The sequence below is a fragment of the Urocitellus parryii genome, chromosome 3, assembly GCF_045843805.1.
Source record: "Urocitellus parryii isolate mUroPar1 chromosome 3, mUroPar1.hap1, whole genome shotgun sequence".
NCBI classification, from domain to species: Eukaryota; Metazoa; Chordata; class Mammalia; order Rodentia; family Sciuridae; genus Urocitellus; species Urocitellus parryii.
In genome coordinates this window covers 102294884-102318767 of record NC_135533.1, presented here as the reverse complement: position 1 = coordinate 102318767, position 23884 = coordinate 102294884, and positions in this window count along the sequence as shown.

Genomic DNA, 23884 nt, shown 5'->3' with positions numbered 1-23884 from the left:
TTACTATTATTGAATGAGAAAGAACAGTTAATCCTGAGCCATTCAGATCTCTTTGTTCCAATAACTAAGTCATTTATCTCTCTCAAGACATTTCTATTATAATAAGTATTTCCTTAGAGGTGATGTACATGTAGTAGGATCATTGCATTTTCTTTTAAATTTGTCGCCCTAGGCAAAGAGGCTAATTTGTGGGTATTGTGGGAGGGCTTGTGAGGAACACAAGGAAGTAACACTGTGTTCTGAGGAAGTGGTCTTTGAGTTTTCATGTAAAGTGTGTGTCTTTCTTTGGTTCAGTCACTTAGCATGGCAACAAGAACAACAACAACAAAAAGCCATAGCAATTCAATTACCTTAAGAATAAAATTGTACTGTCCGATCTATTTGGAGACCAGTTTGAGGATGTGTTCTTTTGCTTGTAGGCTATTAATGTTTTATTCATGAATTTGGAAGAGAATACAACTTTGCGTATTAAAAAAAAAATCTCAGAATCAGAAAAGAAAGTACAACAACTGCAAAATATTGTGTTCTGAGTTGTGCAATCTTAGACAATTTGTCTTCGGACATAAATTTTCACATCTTTAGAAAAGTATTAGAGTAGATATTTTATCTTTAAATATTAGATGCATTTAAAATATTTGTTGTTTTCTTCCAATTCTTCTTGCCTTGGGATCTGAACAAGAACTCAAGCCAACTAAAGAACTCAAGAACTTTCCCCTTGCTTACTTGCCAGGCAAGTCATCTGATCTTATTCAGTCCTCCTCCCTTACAGAATGTACAGACTAACTTACACACCTTGAAGGCATTTCTGTGTCAAATTGCGTGATACACACCCACTTATACTGTGTGTCATTGATATAAATCAAAAAATGATTTAGGCATTTGACAATATTTTCATTTGTTAAATTTGGCCTGGAAAGAGAAACTTTCATAAGCCTTTCCAGATAATTATACTCAAATTCAGTGGTAGTTTTTCTCTAATGATTGTAGAATTATCTCAGTCAAATTCTAGATTTAACTTTAATCCATTTAAGATTTTCTCCCTCTGGTTTATAATCCTAGTAACACCTATATTTCAAAGCATCTGGACATGAGAGAGATGAACACCTGGGCTGGGCCATGTGTTCTTTTTCTTCACTCAAACTCCCTGATTTGTTCTTCCCATTCTCTGAGCATTGGTGTTCACCCAATGCCATCTACTAAAACAGCTCAGTGGCACTTCTCTCCTGAAAAGGCATGTGTGTGAGTTTATTAGTGGACTGAAGTTGTCCAAGGATTTGTGCTTACTCTTCCTTACTGGGTATAAAAATATTGCCCTATTCTACCTATTCTACACACAGTAATTTCAATTTATTCTTACACACTGGGCCACATATATAACTGAAATGCAAAAGAAAATAATTTCGCTTGATGAAAATCACTCAGGTCATTCTCGACAAAACCGAGATTGAGACTCAGTAATCCTGAACAGAAGATCCAGTCACTACTTTGTGTCTGCTATGACAATATCTCACCACTATTAATTTTTAGCAAACACATCTGTAAAAGTACCAAAATCACAATATTCCAAGATTTCACCAAGATGCCTACACAGACCAGTAATCTCGGGACCTAAGCTGTCTTCATTCAAATGTATTTGAACAAGGTTTAATACTAGAGGATGGAGGGAATCATGTTATTTGAAGATGATAACTCAAAAGTGAGAATGTCACAATAAAATTACTTATATGTCATAATATCTCTGATACCATCTCCATATTACTATTGTTATCAGAAGGACTGATAAGACAGGAGGTTCTCTTATCTTCTACTCAATTGTTGGATAATTCCTTTAGTTTTTTTTTTTTTTTTCCTTTTTTGGTCATTGCATCTGCTGACTTGTCTTCCTCTTGCTTTTTATTGATAAGGATACCTCCTCTTATCACTTCTCTATTTTGTCCCTATCTACTCTCAAATATTGTTAGAACAATGGCATCATTTGCAAAGAAGTAGTTTCCAGTTTTAAAGTCCAATTTATCTATTTATTTTCCTCGAACATTTATATTATGTATTTTAAAAATCAAAGTTTATTTTAATGGTCATGAAAATGTACTCCTATTATTTTTTTCTAAGAGTTTTACAGTTTTAAATCTTACATTTTGGTGTTTGGTATATTTTTAGTAATTCTATCAGTGATATAAGGAGAGTACACTTATCATGAAATGATTTTCAACAAATTTGCTGTGCCAATTGAATGGGAAAAGAATAATCTTTTCAGCAAATGGTGCTGGGACTTTTAAATTACTGTAGCAAGTTTAGGAGTTAGAAGTTGTGAGTTCCCCAAATTTGTTTTTCTTTCTTTCTTTTTTTTTTTTTTTAAAAGAAAGGGTTTCTTCCCTCTAATTTGAAATATTTTTTTTTATTGATTGTTCAAAACATTACAAAGCTCATGACATATCATCTTCCATACATTTGATTCAAGTGGGTTATGAACTCCCATTTTTTACCCCAAATATAAGTTGCAGAATGGAAACTGTATGGAAATGGAAGGAGACCCGCATTGTTACACAAAATTACATATTAGAGTTTGTTTTTCTTATTCAAGATAATTTTGGCTATTCTGTGTCCCCAATTTTTCCACATGAATTTTAGAATTAGTTTGTGAATTTTGCCAGAAAAAAAAATCATCAGAAATTTTGGTGAAGTTAAATCTGTAAATCAAATTAGGGAATATTGCCATCTAAACAATATTGAAACAGTTGGTATATAAACATGGGAGGTCTTTGCACTTCATTTATATCTTTATTTATTTTTTATTTTTTTATTTTTTTTAGTTTTTAAGGTCTCATTGTACAAATATGTGGGTTTTTTTTGTTTTGTTTTTGTTTTTGTGTTTTGCAATTCCGAACATTAAGTACAAGCACATACAACTGAATACTTTGATAGCTCCCAAAGCCAACTTATATATCTTTGTGGGAAAACAGACATAACATTTTATTTTCTTGTCATTAACCTGTATCAATGGTTGAATTTTTCCAAAATCATGGGCAATAGTTTCTTGAAGTTTCTGTCTTTTGTAAGAGTAACACTCCAAACATTCCACATAAAACTTGTCCAGGGTCAATATCCTTTATATATAGTCAAACCTGCCTTATCCTTCATATTCCCTGCCACTGTTCCTGATGCAAACAACAACAAGTTTATAGTCTTCTCTGTAATTCCTGCTTATTTCTTTGAAGACTTCTCTTTCCTTTTTTTGGCAAATCTGCATGTATACAGTGCAAGTACAGCCATCCCACCTTTTCTGTGGGTTGTATTCCAACAGCCCCACTGAATGCCTGAAACTACAAAGGCTATGGACTTCAGATATACTGTTGTTGTTGTTTTTCTATACATACAGACTCAAACTTAATGACTTTTCCATCATAGCTAAGAATTTATCAAAAACTACGGCCACAATTTGTACAGTTCAAGGTATGTCAACAAAATTAGAAAGTTTCTCTTTTTTCCTGTTCACAATTTCAAGGAGAGATTTGTTCTTATTGCTGAGTTGAGCAACCTTGCCATACCTTGCCAACCTTGCCAACCAGCTTTATCAAGTGTGTCTCAAATACTTAGGAATCAACTTATATATAAAAGTATCCTCTTTGATAAAACGTAAATGTGGAAATCTGAACTAATTATTATTAATTCACAGAGGTAACCATGTTGAATAGAGTAGATAAAGGTAAAAATCTATAAATACAGATAATCTAGAACACACTGCAACAAAAAGAGCACAAATGGGAATGCAGAGACTATTTTGTTAGCAAATGAAAAAGAAATGTAATTCTTTTTCTTTCTCCCTATTAAGTTCCAAAATAAAGATTAAGTTCCAAAATAAAACTAAAAATCCTGCTAGTGAAGGACAAGAGGGTAAAGCAATAGGAGAAATCTGGCCTACTGTGTTTTCTCCTAGGTTTTAGAGCATGGACTATGATTTTACCACATCTGCCTACTTTATAGACCCTACATTACAGATGAAGTTCCTAAGTTATTGCTTCTTACCCTATGATTCTTGTAAGAAGTGGGATTTTAGATAGCATATAGAATGAAAAAGGTTCTTCAATTTTTCAATCACTACATCAGATAAGAAACTCAATAAATGCCATATGATATGCTAAGAATTTGGCATACATAGTCTTATCATTCACTTTTCACAACAACCATCTCAGCAAACAAACTTTTTTTCCCTTTACTGTATAAGTAGGACTGAGAGGACTTAAATAATAACCCACAATCACAGTCAGTGAGAGAAAGAACTTGATGCTCACTACAGGATGGAGAGTGATTAAATACAGCACAGTACGAAACAAACACCACACTGTAGTGTCTTTCTATTGGAATCAAGGAGAGAAATTCTATTCCCACATTAGACAGTGAGCTCGTGAAAATTCTGATCCTGTGAGCTCCTTAAATTTTTTCCATGTCTGTTGTCATGAAATGTGATAACTAAAATTGTAGACAATATTTGTCTTGTAATAAGTAGGTATGGTAACTGCTTTCATTCTATAGGAATACCCCAGAATGAGCATTCCCTCCTGCTAAAATATTTTTAAAAATGGACATACAGATTCATCCTTGATAGAATTTAAATAATTTTATCTCCAATATATATTTGGTACCTATTTATCAAAAGTAAGATTGTACATGAAGAATGCTGCTGTTATTTAGTGGATGCATCACTTTAGAGTAGAAATTGACAAACTTTTCCTATAAAAAGAGGTGGACCTGTAAAATCTGTGATAGCTCTACCTGGGTGTTCTACTTTTATTTTGCAAATTTGTCCAATCCAGAGTCCCAGCAGCTCCAGGGGTCTCTTTTGAAGAACATAGATGCTGATCTCATTTCATCTCTGGGAATCATTGCTAGGCTTCCACTGCTGAGAAGGTGTATTTCAAACTCAATTTTGTGAAAGACTAGTTGTTTGTGTTTTTGTTTTTTTAAATTAATCCTCAGACTAGAATGAGGTCCGGGTCTGCCTGTCATGCCTTTATAGGATACACATTTGAATTCTTCAACACGGATGAGGTGGTCATAGAGGAAATATATGGAATAAAATCCTTTTTTTTCCATCATTTTTTGTGAATTGCTATATTTAACTTATGTGCATTTAAATGCATCACCTATGGAATTGTTTCCCGTTAAGTTTTGTATATTTAAAAGTACAAAACAATAACAAATATCTTTGCCCAAATCAATGGCCTCATCTTCTCTGGTTTATTCAGGTTTTGCAAACCTTAGGTTGTGTGTCTGCATTGATTAAAATTGAAAGCTTTCTTTGAGGGAATTATATGTAGACCGAATACTGTAGGTAAACATAAGGTGCACTAAAAACTTGAAAATTAGAAAACACAGCTTCTATGATCTCAGTTCTGGTAAAACCACAAAAAAATTAGTTAAACCTTTAGCTAGGAAGTTCCTTTTGTCCACTTTTTGAATTTACTCCATTCAGTTTATTCTGTTGATCATTTATTAATTTGTTAATTCACTTGTGTCAGGCACGTTTGCATGCTAGTTATTAATATTCACTTACAGTTTTATCATGAGGTAGAAAAGTGAACATGTACTCACAATGCAGTAAATAATACATCTTAAAGAACACCCAGTAAAGCGGGGTCCAAAAATGGTGCTGTAGAAAATAACAACAAAAAAAGATGTTGCTGGACATCTTCCCTGATGCAAGAATTCTGAAAACAAATGACTGTGGATGAGGAAGAACTTTCCAGCCACAGAACAGCAGGAATGTGTCAAAAATTCAGCCCCAGCCCTCTTGGAAGAAAATTTAGGAGAAGAATCTGAATTCTCAGGCAGACCAGATAATGAAGGCTTTACAGAAATAGGAAAAAGGTCTGGGATTTAATCAAACATGGAAATATTAACTGCTGCTATTAATTTATGTGCTAGACAATGTGTTGTCATTTCATCATCTCTAAGTGTCATGCCAGCTCTACAGATGATCCCATTTTACAGAAAAGTAAACTGAAGGCTGTGGAAGGTGACTCACTCAAAATCATACCTTTCACTGAGGTCAAGCAAGGGTCCAAATCCAAATCTCACACCAATTCTTGCTGCAGTTATTGTATTAGTTCATTCAGACAGCTGTAACAAAACTCCCAGGAGGAGGCTTATCAACAACAGGCATTGATTTCCCAAGTTCTGGAGGCTGGGAACTCTAAGGTCATGGCCCTAGAATGATGTGTTTGGTGAGGACCCACTTTCTAGTTCACAGCAATAACAACAAATGACAACACTGAATAAATAACCTCAGTGGTCACATATCATATTATAATTTAAAACTTTAATTACATATATTTGGAATAGTTGCATAAGATATCTACAAATATCTTTCTAGTGTACTGAAATGCCAGTGCTTTCTTTTCCACCATTCATAATCTATTTAAGTTAAAACTAATTTTCAGAATTTCTCAGGTGATATTCACCAGTCTTCTCTTTCAAATCTTGGGAATGATGCTCTTTCTTCTTTGAAATTGGCCATTGAACCTCTGTGATTTCTGATTCCCACAACTGGTGTTTGTTTTAAAGGAAATAAACTTATGCAAAGAGTGAAGGAAGGGAATCAGGAATATTAAAGCCATGGAGATTCACAGTTGGATCATCAGCCTTTTTTAGGAACTCAGATGTCCTCCTGTCATCGTATTTGATAGGGTCTTCTCCGGTTCCAGCAGAGGACTTCTACAAGTAAGAAATATGGTCTATGAATATGATGGGCAAAATTAAAACTGTTGCCAACTTAGAGAAATTCAAATGTTTGTCTATACCTCATGGCAGCATAACCGAGCCAGATAATATTTTTAAAGCCTGGGTTAAAATATTCATAATAGACTCAAAACAAACCAACCAAAAAAACCTTGGGAATCAATAATCAGTCTAACAAAAGCAGTGAAAGACCTCTACAGTGAAAACTACAGAACACAAAAAAGAAAGAAATTGAAGAAGACCTTAGATGATGGAAAGATCGCCTATGTTTTTGGATAGGCAGATCTAAAATTGTCAAAATGGCCATACTACCAAAGGGGCTGTAGAAATTTAATGCAATTCCTATTAAAATTCCAGTGATGTTCTTCATAGAAATAGAAAAAAACAGTCATGAAATTAATTGGAAAAATGAGGCCCAGAATAGCCAAAACAATTCTTAGTGAAAAAAAGTAAAGCAGGATACATCACAATACCTTAAATTATACCACAGAGCTATAGTAACAAAAACAGTATATTATTGGCACCAAAACAAACATGAAGACAAATCAAATAGAACAAAAGACAGAGAGACGAACCCACATAAAAACAGTTATCTCATACTGTTATCTCAATAATTATCTCAAAGGCACCATAAACATACACTGGCGAAAAGACAGCCTCTTCAACAAGTAGGGCTGGGAAAACTGGAAATCCATATGTAGCAGAATGAAATTTGATCCCTATCTCTCACCCTGCAAAAACCTACTCAAAGTGGATCAAAGACCTAGGCATTAGACCTGCACCTACTAGAAGAAAATGGAGGGCCAACATTAGAACATGTTGGCTTAGGAATTCACTTCCTCAGCACGACTCCCGAAGATCAAGAAGTAAAATCAAGGATCGATAAATGGGATGGAATCAAATGAAAAAGCTTCTTCACAGCAAAGGAAATGATTAAAAACCTGAAGAGAGAGCCTACAGAATAGGAGAAAATCTTTGCCACCCACACCTCAGATAAGGTGTTAGTATCCAGGATATACAATGAACTCAAAAAGCTTAAAACTAAAAAGCAAATAATCCAATAAGTAAATGGGAAAAGAAACTAAACAGACACTTCACAGAAAAAGAAATATAAAGAGTCAACAAATATTTTTTAAAATGTTCAATATCTCTACCAATTAGAGAAATGCAAATTAAAACTAAACAGATTTTACCTCACTCCAATCAGAATGTTAACTATCAAGAATACAAGTGACAGTAAATGTTGGCTATCATGTGGGGAAAGGATACACTCATTCATTTTTTGTTGTGGAATTGCAAATTGGTGCAATAACTCTGATAAGCAATATGGATTCCTCAAAAAATTAGAACCACCATTGACCCAGTTATCCCACTCCTCAGTTTATATCCAAATGGCTTAAAATCATCACAGTACAGTGACATAGTCACATCAATGTTATAGCAGCTCAATTCACAATACCTAAACTATGAAAACAACCTAGGTGTCCTTCAACAGGTGAATGGATTAAAAAGTGCTATATGTACACAATGAAATATTACTCAGCCATAAAGAAGAACTATTTTTTGACATTTGTCAGTTAGTGGATGGTTCTGGAGACTATCATGCTAAGTGAAATAAGCCAATCTCAAAAAACCAAAGGCCACATGTTATCTCTGATATATGGATGCTAACACACATCCATATATCAGAGGAGAGGAAGAATATATGTTCAATTCATTAGGCAAAGTGGAATGAAGAGAAGAAGGGAGGGGAAAGAAATAGGAAAGATAGTTGAATGAATCAGATATAATATATATATATATATATATATATATATATATATATATATATATATATATATAATGAATCTCCCCATCATGTTCAACCACAAGATTGGGATCTTAATTAGAATAAGGTATACTCCATGTTTGTCTAAATGTGTCAAAATTGAATTTATTGTCATGTATTACTGAAAAGAACTAATAAAAATAAATTTTTAAAAAGGAATGTAAATAATACCTTTATCCAGCCTTTTTTAAAAATTTAATTTTATTAGTTCTTTCCGGTAGGAGTGACAATCCAACAAAACTCATCCTATTCTTTGTCAGAAGTCTATAAAATTGAAAAAATAATAAAGATTTTTACAAAAAATAAATTTAGTAATACCATTTTATATAAAGTTATATGTAAACTGATTCACACAAAGAGCTTTATAAATTTGCAGATATGCACAAATATATAAAATGGTGATAAATTTGAGCTTTAGCTTTAGGAACAATAACATATGTTTATATATACATATATGTGTATACAATGCACATATTTATTCACATTTTGGATTTGAACAATTTGAGATTGAAAGCTACTGGGGGTCATTCTGTTTTTCTCCTACCAGTTAGCAACCTGAGAGCATTGGAAGAAAGGCCTTAGTGTTGAATCGCTGCAGTATCCAAGTTCTTTGTAGAATTCAGCCTGGGTGTAAACAGGATGACACAGTTTCGCAGGAAATCCAGGACTGATCAGATTGGAGCCTCACTCTGGACTCAGAACAGATTTAGACAAAAATTTAAAAAGAATAGATGTTTATCTGAAATAAATTTCAACCCTTTCAAAGTCACTTCTATTAATATTTAAATAGACAAGATGCTGGTTTAATTTTTAAAGTAATAAAAAGACCATTATTTTCTATCAGTGATTTATGATTCTGGCAAGAATTCCAAACTTAAGCATTCCAGATCCATTATTTATATCAAATGATACTTTTTGCTTTATTTTAATTTTTATGATAGACTAAGGAAATAGATTTGAGTTTTAAGGAAACTTGGTTTGGCAAAATGATAAAATAAATAATAAACATCTGTGAGTTAAAAACACACACACAAAAAAAACAAGCTGATTAGTGTCCAAGTGCCTAAATTTCAAGTTACTTCCACTCACTTTTCTCAGAGCTAATATGAAAAAGAGAATGAGCTAACCTTGGTTTCCTTCCTTCATTTCAAACAGGATCTGGGATGAAAGACCCCAGTTTATGGCTTGGCTTCCTCCTTCCTGGGTGTTTTGACCAAGTTACTTCTCTGAGGGTAAACCAGAAAGTTATCCAAATCACTGTTCTTTGAATAAAAATGACTAAGAATGTCTGTAAGTGTTTTAGAAACCTGACAGCAGGCCCCAATCAATGTTATTATTGCTGTTTCTCTTTTCTCTTTCTACACTGGCTAACAGAATATAGTAATATCACCACTGGACATCTTTCACTAATCATGTGGAATTTTCCAAAAAGGGAATGTTGGATACTGTCTTCTGTGAGCTGGGAAGATTTACATTGGTCCCTGGGAAAATTCAGAATGAAATCAGCATGCTCTTTGGCTTAAGACAGAAATTGTATGTGATAATAATCACCAGTAACTTGCACAAATCAACTATTACTGAGATAGGAAAATACAACTGTGGTTTCTCAAATAGAAAACCAGGGGAAAGTTACAGATGTTGAATGTTGAATCATTCCTCACATGGGCTTTTAAAAACAGATTTTTGGAACATCTTGGAGGTAAAATGGGCAGGACGCAAGGTCAATTATTTCCTTGTGCATATTTGGAGATACCATATCATATAACCATTATGATGAGGGTCATGGTGAAAGGAAGGTGTTTTTACCATCCCTGATAGTTCTGCAATGTCTAAGGTCCTTCTTGAATATTTTTTATCATTAGAGAAAATACAGAAAATGTTATATTGCTAAGTAAGGTGACTGAATGGTGAAAGAAAGTGAGAGAAATATCTGATAAGATGATTCCAGCTTCACAGGTCAGGATTATTAAAGACATGAGATTAGAGAGAGAATAAAAATACAATTAAGGCTAAATGTGAAGTTTTCCATTAATATTTCAAAAAACAAAGCTCTGGTGTGTACCACATAAGCAAATAATCAACGGTATATCTGGAAAAAATTAACACACAAATATATGCATGAATAGGTAAAATGCACAAATAGGTAAAAAAAGTATAGATGAGTTTTACTTTTTGTATAAAAAAGAACTTACTTGACAGTAACATATTTAAGACTAAAACTTTTATCTAGCTAGATTCTTGTAAGCCTTCAGCATAAAGCAAAAGATGTGAAATCCAAACTCAGGCCTCCTCAAAAACCAGCTGTGATTTTTTTTAAGGGAAGTCTTGTGTGGAGACAAGAGGGAGAGTGGCCCTGGCCTCAGTCAGTAAAGGACACATTCAAGCAGAAGGAGGAGCTGTTTCCTTTGCACCAGACTTATAAAGAGAGAAAGACAGACAGACACAAGATAGAAATGAGGGATGAGGAAGCCTTGGGAGACTATTTTAAATAATAAACACATGAGCAAACTCTACTGATACTATTATGTTCTCTTCTATGCATATCACTGGTCTTTGTAGTTTAGAAACTCTCCACCTTTATGACCTTGACTTCAACATCAGAGGTAGTCAGGACAGGAATCCTGAATAGCAGAAAAATGGGAAGTTCCAAGTCAGACATCTAAAGACTTTTCAAGCTCAACATCCTGTGACCTTGAGAAAATGTCTGTATTACAGGGGTTTTCAAAGTGTGGTGGGTGGTCCAGCAGCAGCAGCAACATTGGGTGCTCATTAGGTATGAAAAAATTTAGGCCCCACCCAAACCTAGAGATTCAGAACCTAGGTGAACCCAGCAGACAGTGTTTATTAATCTTCACAGCTCATTCAGATGCACACTCAAGCCAGAGTACCCCTATTACTTTATTGATGCAAACATCATAACAGGGAAGGCTAGCAATACAACTGGTGAGGATATGGAAGAATGGGCGGTGTCAGTATACATATAAAGTAAAAATGGAGTTCTATTGGGGTGGTTAAAATCTCACAAACAGGGTTCAACTGACAACCAGGAAGACTGAATCACCTAGCTGAAGATCACAGAGCCTGTTAAGGTCTTAAAGTGTTAGGAGTTTGAAAGCATCCAGAATGATCTCTGAGAACATACATGAAAAGTACAATCATAAATATTAAATAGAAAGCTCTTCAAAATGTAAAATTACTAAAGAGCTAGGTAGGAGTTCCTCTCTGTCAAAGGAATGCACCTTGCTTTTTTTTTCCATTCTGCAATCCTACACCATGCCTATGGAATTCAATAATGGCATATAATAAGCCCATATAAATAGTTTAAACTTTAGTGACCCTGAAAACCAGTTTTTCTGTGTTGATTCCATTGAAAACACAGCTGAGATCCATCTTTTCCTATCTCTGTTGATGTTTTTATCAGGCAAGAGGTCACTATGGTAATTATAGAAGAGAAAATATAAACAAGTTAATATTTATTGTATTACACATTTTATCTTCTGTGGATGCTATCCTCATAGGGTGCAAATGTCCTTCACACTGATAAGAATGGCCTCCGTCCATGTGCATTCTGTCAAATGCTTTGCTGCTTTGTGTTTGGTGACAATGTTGTGTGGATGAAATATTCAGGGTGCTACTATACAGGCAGAGATTGTGAGCATCCAGCGATGAAGTCAATACCAAATAAACTGTGAAAAAGAAAAGTTTTATTTAAAACCTAACACTACACAGAAAATAAGACCTTAAACATTGAAACAACTCTTTAAGTTGTTTCAACATTAAGGACTATAATGAGACTCATGAATGCATGCAAAGTTTCTTTTATTTTTTATTTTTTTATTTTTTTTATTGGTTGTTCAAAACATTACAAAGCTCATGACATATCATCTTTCATACATTTGATTCAAGTGAGTTATGAACTCCCATTTTTACCCCAAATACAAATTGCAGAATCACATCAGTTACACATTCACATTTTTACATAATGCCATATTAGTGACTGTTGTATTCTGCAAGTGACCACACAAAATCAAACGTGGGGTAAGTGAGGTTGACACAAATTTGCAATCCACAGGGAATGACTCAGATGTAAATTAACAAAACTCTGTAGTAAAGGCAGAAGGTCAACTCCAGGCTAACCAGGCTGGTTACATATGAAGGTATGGACATATCTTAAGAGAGAATGGGGTTGGCCAGGTATAACCAGAAACACAAAAACAAGGCAATTATTGCAACAGAGATAAGACAACAATTGACTAGGAGACTGGTTGTTACTCTGCAAATACCACAGCTAGAGGTTCTCAGAAATGCTTCTCAGTGTACCTGCTTTTGTTCCTTTTGGATTCCATATTCCATCAAGCCTTGCTTTGTTGGCTTTCCAAACACAGAAAGAGCAACAGTCACACCACCATGCATTCATTCCAGCATGTGGTGGAGTTTTTATTTATCACCATGAATTAGTAACATTGGCATTAATGTTTATTTCATGTATTCACCAAAGCATTTCACTAGGGTGGAGCATTTCTGGGTTTCTGAGATAGTGGTGTAGGTGTGTCACTGAGATCTACTTTGGACAGTGGAACTTGGCCCAAGGCAATGACCCACCCAGATGGAGAAAAGGCAATGACACCCACTACTTTGGAGAAGATGATTCTTGAGCTGATTCTTAAATAGCAAGTACAATTAGATCAGGTACTTTATTTTGTTATGCTATGAGGGGGAAGTAGAAAAGGCAAGAGAGGAGGTGTCAGAGTAACAGTCTCCCAAGGTGGAACATACATGGGGTACTCCTGGGAGAGAGACTGCTTGGACTAGGAACCTTGAATTGTGAGGTTCAAAGTCCTGTCTTCAGTCTCTAGGGAGGGCAGAAAAGATGGTATCAGGAAGGCCTGGGGCCTTGGGCATAGGCTGAGGGCAAGGAAGGGGGATTGTAGAGCCTTAGAAACATTTCACTCACTAGATCAGGTAGAGGGTATGTCAAATAGAGACAATCAAAAGAAATTGCATGTGACCCCCATATGTAATTTAAACATTTCCTAACAGCCAAAAGAAACACATAAATAAATATAATATTTTACTTAACACAAAATATCCAAAGTACATTTTATGTATAACCAATATAGAAGTTATTAATGACGTTATATTTTTTGTGTACTAAGACTTTGAAATCTGGTTAGTATTTTATATATCAGAAATATTCAAGCTATATTTTAGGTTTCATAAGATGTACAGTTGACAAAAAAGTTTCCATGCCCAAGTATTTGTAAATTTATCTAGTAACTGAATCAAGTATAGATGTTCTTTTAATTTGAAGAAATTAAAATTAAATACCATTAAAACTGAGCTTGTCGGTTGCACTCACCACATTTCAAGTGTTTAGTAGCCACCTGTGGCCAGTGGCTAGCATGTCGGGCAACATAGGGTCAAACCAAGAATAATGAAAAAGGATCCATTTAGGAGATTTATGTTGCAAGCACAGTGACAAAGGACAGTGACAAGGGTTTATATTAGGTAAATTAGAGAATAAATATGAGAGTGAATAGTTGAGAACTTTTAGAAGGCAAGATGGGAGATGGTAAGAGAGAAAGGAGGCAATTGGGGACAGCCCAGGACCTCTTATGGGGAAGTAGATAGAATGAATAGATGAGTGAAAGTGTACCATCTGACACTCTGCTCACTGGGATTATTCTTCTAGAAGAGGGTTTATGAGAGAGAGATAATGACTTTAAGTTTGAAGGAAGAAATTCCAAAGAATCTCTGGAGTAGACTTTCCACATACAAATGAATACTGTGGAATCGTCCTCTGAAGAGGGAAGTGTACATGGACTTTGGAGAGGTTGCTGACAAATGGAAGAGACAACCACCAGCCTCTAGATCCTTGTAATGGTCAGTTTGCCCCAGAGAGGAAGATCTGTTCTAGTACATGAAAAAAAAAAAATTTAGACTTTTGAACCTGAAAATCCATGAGCAGATCCAGATCTAGGAAAATCTGACATAAGTACTACCAGCTGCTAAGACATCTTGGTAGGCAATTGGTGTCTTTGGTAACTACTGATTATCTGTCTCTAGTGTTTCCATGTCTTACAAATGTCACAGGTATCTCCTAGTAGCCATAGGATGGTGTTTCAGGAACATTTTATGTTCTTGATTTCTTATTGATAGATAAAAGTTCTGTGTCTTACAGGTTGTACAAAGGTTAAATTAATATGAATGAAAGGTCTCAAATATATGGAGGAAAGTTCTAAATAATGTGGATTTTTTTTTACTTTTTATTTTCTATTTTTATTTTTTAATGATTTATTTATTTATTTTGCATTACAATTCTTTTTGCAAATTTAAAAGTTTCATACAATATAAGTTATCATTAACTAGTACAAGGTTTCAGTAAAACAATTTTTTGGAGCAAGAAAAAAACCTCAATTTTCAGTTTTGACTTAAAATATCATGCACACACACATCTGAATTCTTAACTCCACTTAATTCTGAGCATCTGAATGAATGGGTTTCTTTCTTCTTCTATAGATGAAACTCATTATTTCACCTTATTGCACTATTCATTGTTAATAAGAAATCAGGTATAATTATCTATAAGCACTTCATTAAAGGTCTAGTTCAAGTAATGTTTCTTTTAGGAATTCTTCTTCTTTAAAGGGTGGAAAGGATGGCCAGTATAAACAGTAGACCTCCCAGAAGCTAAAGTCCCTATGGATGACACAGTGAACTCAAACAAAATGCAATGTAATAGAGGTAGAAAGTCCTGTTCAAAAATCTACAAGAACAAGGACTGAAAAAAGTTTAGACATTCATAGGAAAAAGACCTCTGGCTGTTGGTTGATTATAAGCTCTGTGTGAGTCAACTGATAATTAGATAGGAGGGATCACCTGTAACAGTTGACGCCTGGAGGGCAGAGGGGGATGCCTGGGAAGGACCCTGCCTGATTAGACCACACAGAGCTTTGATGCTTGGTTACAAAGCCATGGTGCCATAGGACACAGAACACTAGCCTGAAAGAGGAGCCCCAGAGGGTAATCACTATTCTCTACTGTACCAGAGCTCTTATGTGGAAGAACAGGGTTTAGGATGTACCTTGTTCTGTGGAGTCCCAGATGGCAGAGAAGTAATTACAAACTTAAAATTGAATTTCTCTATTACTCCAAAAAAAAAAAAAAAAAAAAAACCAAAAACCCAAAACCCCAAAAAACAAAAAAAAAACAAAGTCACTGAATTCTTGTATTAGTAAATAATGTTTTATATTGTCTGGAATTTTTAAATTTGCAATAATAATTCCACATCTATTATCTGCAGCTTCCCTCAGTGTATTTCAGATATGCCACTCATATGTATTTAATTTTGTGCAAACTATAAAACACGGAACAAATTTAATTTAGAAATCAATGTAGTAGTTAGAAACTTGAACATCTGAGAAGTAAAAGCACACACACCTACACTATTTCTCCTGCTAAAGCTCACATAAATTACTGAGTGTAAAATGTTTATGCAAGAGAAGTCATAAAATTTTTATCCTCAAGAATGCTTCTTCCCTTGCAGTATCTTCTTAGCTAACAGTTCCTGGAATGCTAGGACTTTTCAAATCTGTTATGAGACCTCAGTTAGAAAGCACAGGATTTCCTGAACTAGAAACAATCTTAAAAATTTTGAAGTTCACTAAATGAAAACTCAAATGCCTTCAAATTCCAGGTAGACTATGCCCTACCTGTAAGACCATAAGCACCCAAACTGGTGACATTTGAAATAACATTTTAGGTAAGAATCATGGTGGAATAGAAGAAGGGTGTATTTCCCAGCTGCTCTGTGGCTTGGGATTCAAGACATAGGAATGCATTTCTCCGAGACGTCGGTAACAGATGGGATTAACTGAAATTTAATATCAGACTGTAAGAATCAGAGAGACACAAAAACTCAGGTGCTTTGAATACAGGGCAAGAAGATTTCTTTGGCTCCAGGTCAGTGAGGAGGTGTCATACAGGCAGGAAGAGAGAGAAACACTATGAACCAATTTGGAACAGAAAAGCAGTCTGATCCTAAGTGATACAGAGACTGTGGGGACCGCTGGTGTTTGAAAAGTGCTCCATGTTTATTGGCTGGCAAGTGAAGAGCAGAGGTAGGGAGTCATCCTGAAGTCATCCACATTGTGACTTTCTGCTGAAGGAGCCCAGGAGACCATAGACAGCATTGCCAGCCTGTCTCAGCAAGTGCCTGCCTTGAGGCCTACAGTGTCCCTGTGGGACAAAACTGAAATTGGCACAGAGAAGATTGTGCCCAGGGGGATTCAGGTTGGGGATGTGAAGGGGAGTTCAGCTCACCTTCTTTGTGTCTGGCAGCTCATGGGATGAGCCAGGGAGAGTCCGGCAGCTGGTCACGTGCGCACCGTGGCACTCACGGTCTGCTCCTAGGAGGACTCCATTCATGGACAGTGTAGTGTTCGAGACCTGTGGAGGGTCAGTCACCCTGTCCTAGAGTAGAGTTCTTCCATGGCCCCTGAGATCCAGATGCCCAGCAGAGATCTGCATCTGCCCAGCCGATCTCATCTCTAATGTTTTTGATCTCTCTTGGGAGCAGACACCATCTAACAAAGTTCTGAAGTTCTGATCAAAGCTGAACCCTGGCTGTCAGCCACCTGAACTTCCCATTTTGAACCCTTCATCAGCTCTGCCCTGATGGGCATCCATCTAGTCTGTCCAGACAGAACTCCAATTGTCAGTATTCCCCATTCTGTCCTATTGTACACTGGTGAGAGGGGAAGCTGAGAGCCGTTTCAACCAGCTTTACACCAGGCCACTGGGGCAGCTCAGTGAGCTGTTATCACAAAAAGAGGAAGGATTTAACAACCCAGAGAACTCATTCTAAGGGGAATACAGCCCAAGAAGAAATGATCATTATGCTTGTCAACAGTATTGACACAGGAGACAATCCCTTCACTTTTAATTAAGATCTTTTTCACCTATTTTCTTATTCCGTTTTGTTTGGGTATGGTGTGTGTGTGTGTGTGTGTGTGTGTGTGTGTGTGTGTGTGTGTTTATGCATATTCTTGCTGTTCTAATACTTTTTAAAATTTTGGGTCATTTTGTTAACCTGTTCATTATTCTGCCTTGCTTTGTTTTCAGTGGATTAGAGTTGTTTTGGAGGGGTTGATTTTTGTTGTTGTTGTTCACTGTTTTTGCTTTTATTTGTTTCTCTTATTACTCTAGTTGTGCTTCCTCTTCTTTCTTTCTCCTCTAATATCCAAATTCTCATGTTCTTTCTCTTTTTATTTATTTAGTTTGACTATTTTATTATGTTTTATTCCTCCTTCTTTATAGCCCTCTTTGCTACCTCTCTGCTTTCTCTCTCTCCCTATTTGAATATTTTAAACTTCCTTTTGTCTTCCTGTCCCATTTCCTTTTGCTTAATGGAATGCAATTTTACTACCTTTAGGACTGGTTTGTGTGATTTCTGGCCCCACTATTCATGTAGTTGGGGTTATTAGCTAGTGAGGGTGGCATGGTTGACACCTTCTGTTTACTGCTAGTTCTAGTCCACAGCTGTTTATTGTTGCTGCTGCTGTTAATTGCTGACCCTGCCTTTCCTCTTGCTGTGGTCATTAGTGTTGTATCACGGTAGGCACCAGGCATTTATTTTAATGCTATATATTGTTCACTGCTGTTGTTGCTGTTGTGTGTTTCCCATTTTTCTAAGAGAGGTGGGGAAGCAACAGGACACTATGAGTTCATAGGACAAAGATTGTACTGCTGAGTTATACCCACAACTCAGCCAAGTGACAGTGAAGCTTGCTCAACACACAAGCTAGCCATGCTCAAGTTCCAACACGACTTTACTACATGGAATAGGGGAGACCAAAACCCAAACCAATGACCAGGCCCAGCTAGGAATGGCTCAGGGGGCCTCAGGTCCCATATTCAGGCTTCTGTTCCTACAGCAAAGACAGAGTAAGGTTCCAAGAAGATAGCTCGAAGAATCCACAGTATCGTGGCAACTCTCCAGGATTAGATTAATTCATCAGTCTGCCATGGCAAACTGAAAGGCATTGAAGTTTGAAATTAACACTTGGATTATGCTGAGCCTAAGTGGTGAAGCTAAGATATATGACAACACAGGGCTTATTATAAATTACATAACTACATACCCAAAAAGAGAAAATGAAATCCATCTCAACAGATGTACAAGCTCAAGACCTCTAAATGTGAAGAAACAGAAAAATAAGAATTGACAGATCCCCTCAGAATTGACAGATCCCCCATAAAGGAACATACAGATATGGAAGGGGATGAAATTCTAGAGAAAGACTACAAAAATTGATTATTAAAATGATTAATAAGCTAAAGGTTCTAAGGAGTGAATTCAGGGAGCAAATATAGAAAGTAAAGGAACATTTCAGTGAATAGACAGAGACTCTGAAAAGAAACCACATAGAATTCCTAGAAAGAAAAGAAACACAATAAATCAAATAAAAAATCGACTTGAAGATATTAACAACAGATTAGTTTATGTAGAAAACAGAATTTTGAAGACAATGTATATAAACTTGAACACCCAGCATATACTAAAGAAAGAAAAGAATACCTTCAGAATATTTAAGAACTCTGAGACTACATACAGGCTAATGGTATGGTATTAAGAACGTTTTCAATAAAACAATAGCAGAAAAATTTCCAAACCTTAGAAATGAGATGGATGTCCACATACAGGAGGCTGTAAACAGAAAGTTCAGTAAAGAATATCTCCAGCCAAGCACCATTGCTCATGCCCGTAATCCCAATGGTTCAGGAAGCTGAGGCAGAATGATCTCAAGTTTGAAGCCAGCCTCAACAACTTAGTGAAGCCCTAAGCAACTTTGCTAGACTCTGCCTGTAAACAAAATATTAAAAGAGCTGGTGATGTTGCTTAGTGCTTAAGCACCCTGGGTTAAATGCTGGGCACCAAAAACAAACAAACAAACAAACAAAAAAAAACAACAAACAAACAAACAAAAAAAACACAACATTATCAAAATTAGAATAAGAACAAGAATAGAGAATAAGAAGAAACACTAAAAACTTAAAGAGAAAAGTATCAAATCAGCTTTAGAGGTAAAACAATAAGTCTCATTTCTTAATGCTCAGCTCAGACTCTAAAATCTGGGAAGGTTTGGAATGAGATAATCCAAGCTTTCAAAGAAAACAATTGCTAACCAAGACTCTTATATCCAGCAAAGCCGTCATTCAGAATCAAAGAAGAAATAAAAACTTTCCACAAAATTATAATTTAATCCCCAGCATTGCAAATATGTGTGCATGTATATCCATGCACCCATATCTCCTTCTATCCCTCCTTCTGAATTTTCCTCAGGAGTTGCTTCCTCTCTTGGGTACCAAATAAAACATTTCAAAATTATGCACAGGATCTATTTCTTTCAGTTAATAAAATCATGGTTTGCAGTGGTACCCTAGATCTAATCGTGAATTCTTCTGACCTTGTTTTCTTTACTCATGTAATCTGTTGCCTATATTTAAGCATGCACTGCACGTGGTGACTTCCTTCTAAAGACAATAACATTGAAAGAGGGGAAGAAAAGTAGATTTTCAGTGGAGAAACACCCCCTCAATCAGTGATAGAGGTTACCATCAACAGGGAAGAATTGGGTTTTTTTTGCTCAATCATGCAGAATATGGCACTTGACCTCTGTGGTCTTCCTTCCCTACATCCATAACCTTAGTCCACTCATGAGGAAAGCGTGAGAATATTACAATGAAGGGATAGCATAAAAACCATCTGTGCAGTTCTCCTCAAATCTGTTAACAGTTATTAAGAGCAGGAAAAGTCAGTCAGGCACAGTGACACATGCCTCTAATCCCAGCGGCTCAGGAGGTTGAGGCAGGAGGATCATGAGTTCAAAGCCAGGCTCAAAAACTCAGTGAGGCCCTAAGCAACTTAGCAAGACCCTGTCTCCAAATAAGTAAAATATTTTTAAAATGGCTATGGATGTGGCTCAGTGATTAAGCTCTGCTAGGTTCAATTCCTGGTACAAAAAAAAAAAAAAAAAAAAAGCATGAGAAGTCTGAGAAATGGTCATAGCCAAGAGGAACCTAAGGATTAAAGACAAATAAATGGAGTCCTGGATGGGATCCTAGGATAGAAAGATGACATTATGGGAAAACTAAGGAAATCTGAATAAATTATGAACCTTAGTCAATAACAGTGTGCCTATATTGATCCTCTAAGTTCATCAAATACACCAGATTATTAGTGCGGGGAAGTGGGTACAGAGTATATGGAAATTCTCTGTACTACATTTGCAATCTTTCTGTTAAATCTAAAACTGTTCTAAAAAAATGAAGTTTATTTAAAAACTTAAATCTGGTCTATAGAGCAACAACCATGGTTTCATAGAAGAAGGGAATAACAGGATGCTTTAATTTATTCTTGCATGTTTCTTATATGGAAAGTGGAAGCAATGATACCTCCCACTTTGTCTACTAAAAGTAAAATTTTTTCCACATTTTTGACTGGTGCATTATAGTTTTACATAATGGTAGGATTTGTTGTTTTGCATTCGTATATGCACACAATATAACAATGTAGTTTGGCCAGCATCACCCGCCCCCAACACTTGCCCATTCCCTTCCTTTCTCCCACCCCAACTGGTCCCTTTCCTCTATTCTACTGATCTCCCTTTGATTTTCATGAGATTACTCCTCTCCTTACCTTTCTTTTCTTTTTCTTCTTTAGCTTCCACATATGAGATAAAGCATAAGACCTTTCTGGGTGTGGTTTATTTCACTTAACACTATGTTTTAAAGTTCCAGCCATTTTTCTTCAAATAATATAGTTTTATTTTTTTCATTATGGCTGAATAAGAATTCATTATGGTGTATGTGTGTGTGTGTATGTGTATGTGTATATATATATATATTATATTATATTATATTATATTATATTATATTATATTTTCTTTACCCTTTCATCCACTGATAGATGCCTAGGCTGGTTCCATAATTTGTCTATGTGAATTGTGCTGCTATAAACATGGGTGTGTATGTAGTATCATTGTAGTATGATGATTCTAGTTCTTTAGGGCAAATACTGAGGAGGAGTACAGCTGAGTCACATGGGGGTTCCACGTCTAGTCTTTTGAGGAATTTCCATAGTGGTTTTACTAGTTTGCAATTCCTAAAAGTAATATATTTAGGAAATATCCTGTCTCATGTACATTCTGCAGCAATTTACAAAACAATACACATTTCAAGAAAAGTGGCTAATGGTGCCTATGAACATTTAATATGTGTGACTCAACACTCCAGCCACGTGTTTGTGCAGCCTCTGGTCTGTCTGTGTGTGCTCACGCCATTCACCATGTTTTATATATCCACAGCCCAAGGAATATTGCCTAGGATGTAAAGTGATAGAATCAGAAAGTGGGGATTTGGTTCTGGAAATGTACCTTGCATTTCCTTATAGTTCTGTCCACATTGGAGGTGGTGTTCTGTGCTCTGGGAAGATGTATGGACTCTTTCAGATGGTTCTCCCATACTTTGCAGAGTTCTACCTGGGGAAATATAATGGGTTGGAGGTCAAAAGACAGAAAATACCACATATCTGTCCCTTATTTTCTCTCTTACTGAACCCTCCATTCTTTTAGTTGCCCAGGTCAAGGTTTCCCTTGGAGACCTCCTTCCTCTCCTATATCCTGCCTTCAGAGATATGAACTCTACCTCTGCATAGATAATTGTGAGAACTCCATTGTGCAGAATATGGCACTTGACCTCTGGTCTTCCTTCCCCAGATCCGTAACCTTAGTCCACTTATGAGGAAAGCATGAGAATATTCCAGTGAAGGGATATTATACAAAACATCTGGGTAGTTCTCCTCAAATCTGTTAAGAGTTAATAAGAGCGTGAAATTTAGCCAGGTGCAGTGACACACACCTATAATTGCAGCAGCTCAGGAGTCTGAGGCAGGAGAATCATGAGTTCAAAGCTGGGCTCTACAACTTGGTGAGGCCCTAAGCAACTTAGCTCACTGCTTCTGGCTCACCCCAGCCACCAACTCCTTATTTCTGTGCTATCACCATGGTCTCCCTCCCATGCTCCCTCACAGTTTATGCCTGAGAGAGCAGGCAGAAAAATCTTCTGGAAATATCATTGCACCTCCACCGTGAGTCTCCTCTGCTCAGACTGCTCCAAGTCTCCATACCACCATCCCTTCTCCCTGGTATAAGTGGCCAAGATCCTGAAGAATATAGCTCTTGATTTCCCTCCAAATTCAGATAAGAGTAGATGCCCTGAAGATGTCCTCTGTGTACCAACCATGCCCCTGCCTGGGGGTTACTCCCATTTAGCCACAGGCTTGCCTCAACCCATGCTTTCATGGCCACCCTAAGTTAGTGCCATTGACAACTGCGAAACCCTTCTCCTACCCCTGTAGTTCTTGTTGCCATTGAAGGTATTTTGCTCCTTCATTTCATTTGTTCACATATACATCCCAATATGATTATAAACTCCATGAGGGTTGTATCTTTGGCTTTTTTCCTCATTGATGTATTCCATGCCCCTAGAACAGGATCCAGGACAAAGATTCCCAGTTAAGTATTTGCTGAATAAATACTGGATGCAGAAAGGAAAAGCCGTCTGGAAAATAGCTTTGCTCTTTGTTTCTCCAGGAAACAGGTCAAATCCAGGCTCAGGCCAGTGCTCAACACAGCACACTCTTCAAATCTGGACCATCCCATACAGAGAAGGCATCTTCACAATCAAGGTCAAAACCAAGGGGGGATGTGATATGGTGATAGAGGGAAGACTGAGTAAAACAAGAAAGACACTGAGAATTAATAGAGACCAGGAAGTGAAATCACAAAGAGAAATAGCACCAAAATACACAAAATGGGGAGATTTAAGATACAAGAGTTTAGAGACATTGAAAATGTGCTTTGAGGAATGAAATACGTTAAGTAAATATTAACTGACAGCATCTGATGATAATGTTAAACTAATGTTCAGTGATTCTCTCAATGCCCAAGTATATTCTATTTTCTTTCCTAAGACTGCCTAAATATTTAAACAGTAATATTTAAATTAATAAGCAATCTTAACATTTACACGTATTTGCCTTTTGAGAGAAATTTTATGTTACATATAGTTAATTAAGAGATTTATATGAACAATCATTTCTGTGTCTGTATGTCTTAGTATGCCTGATTGAAACAAATCCTGGGTATAACTAAAACATTGATGAAATCCCAGGATCCCCTCTGAGAGACCTTTTCCACTCTAAGGAGTCTTGCTGGTTCTGACTGCTTCTGTTTTGGGTAGCCAATCTCACTTGGTACT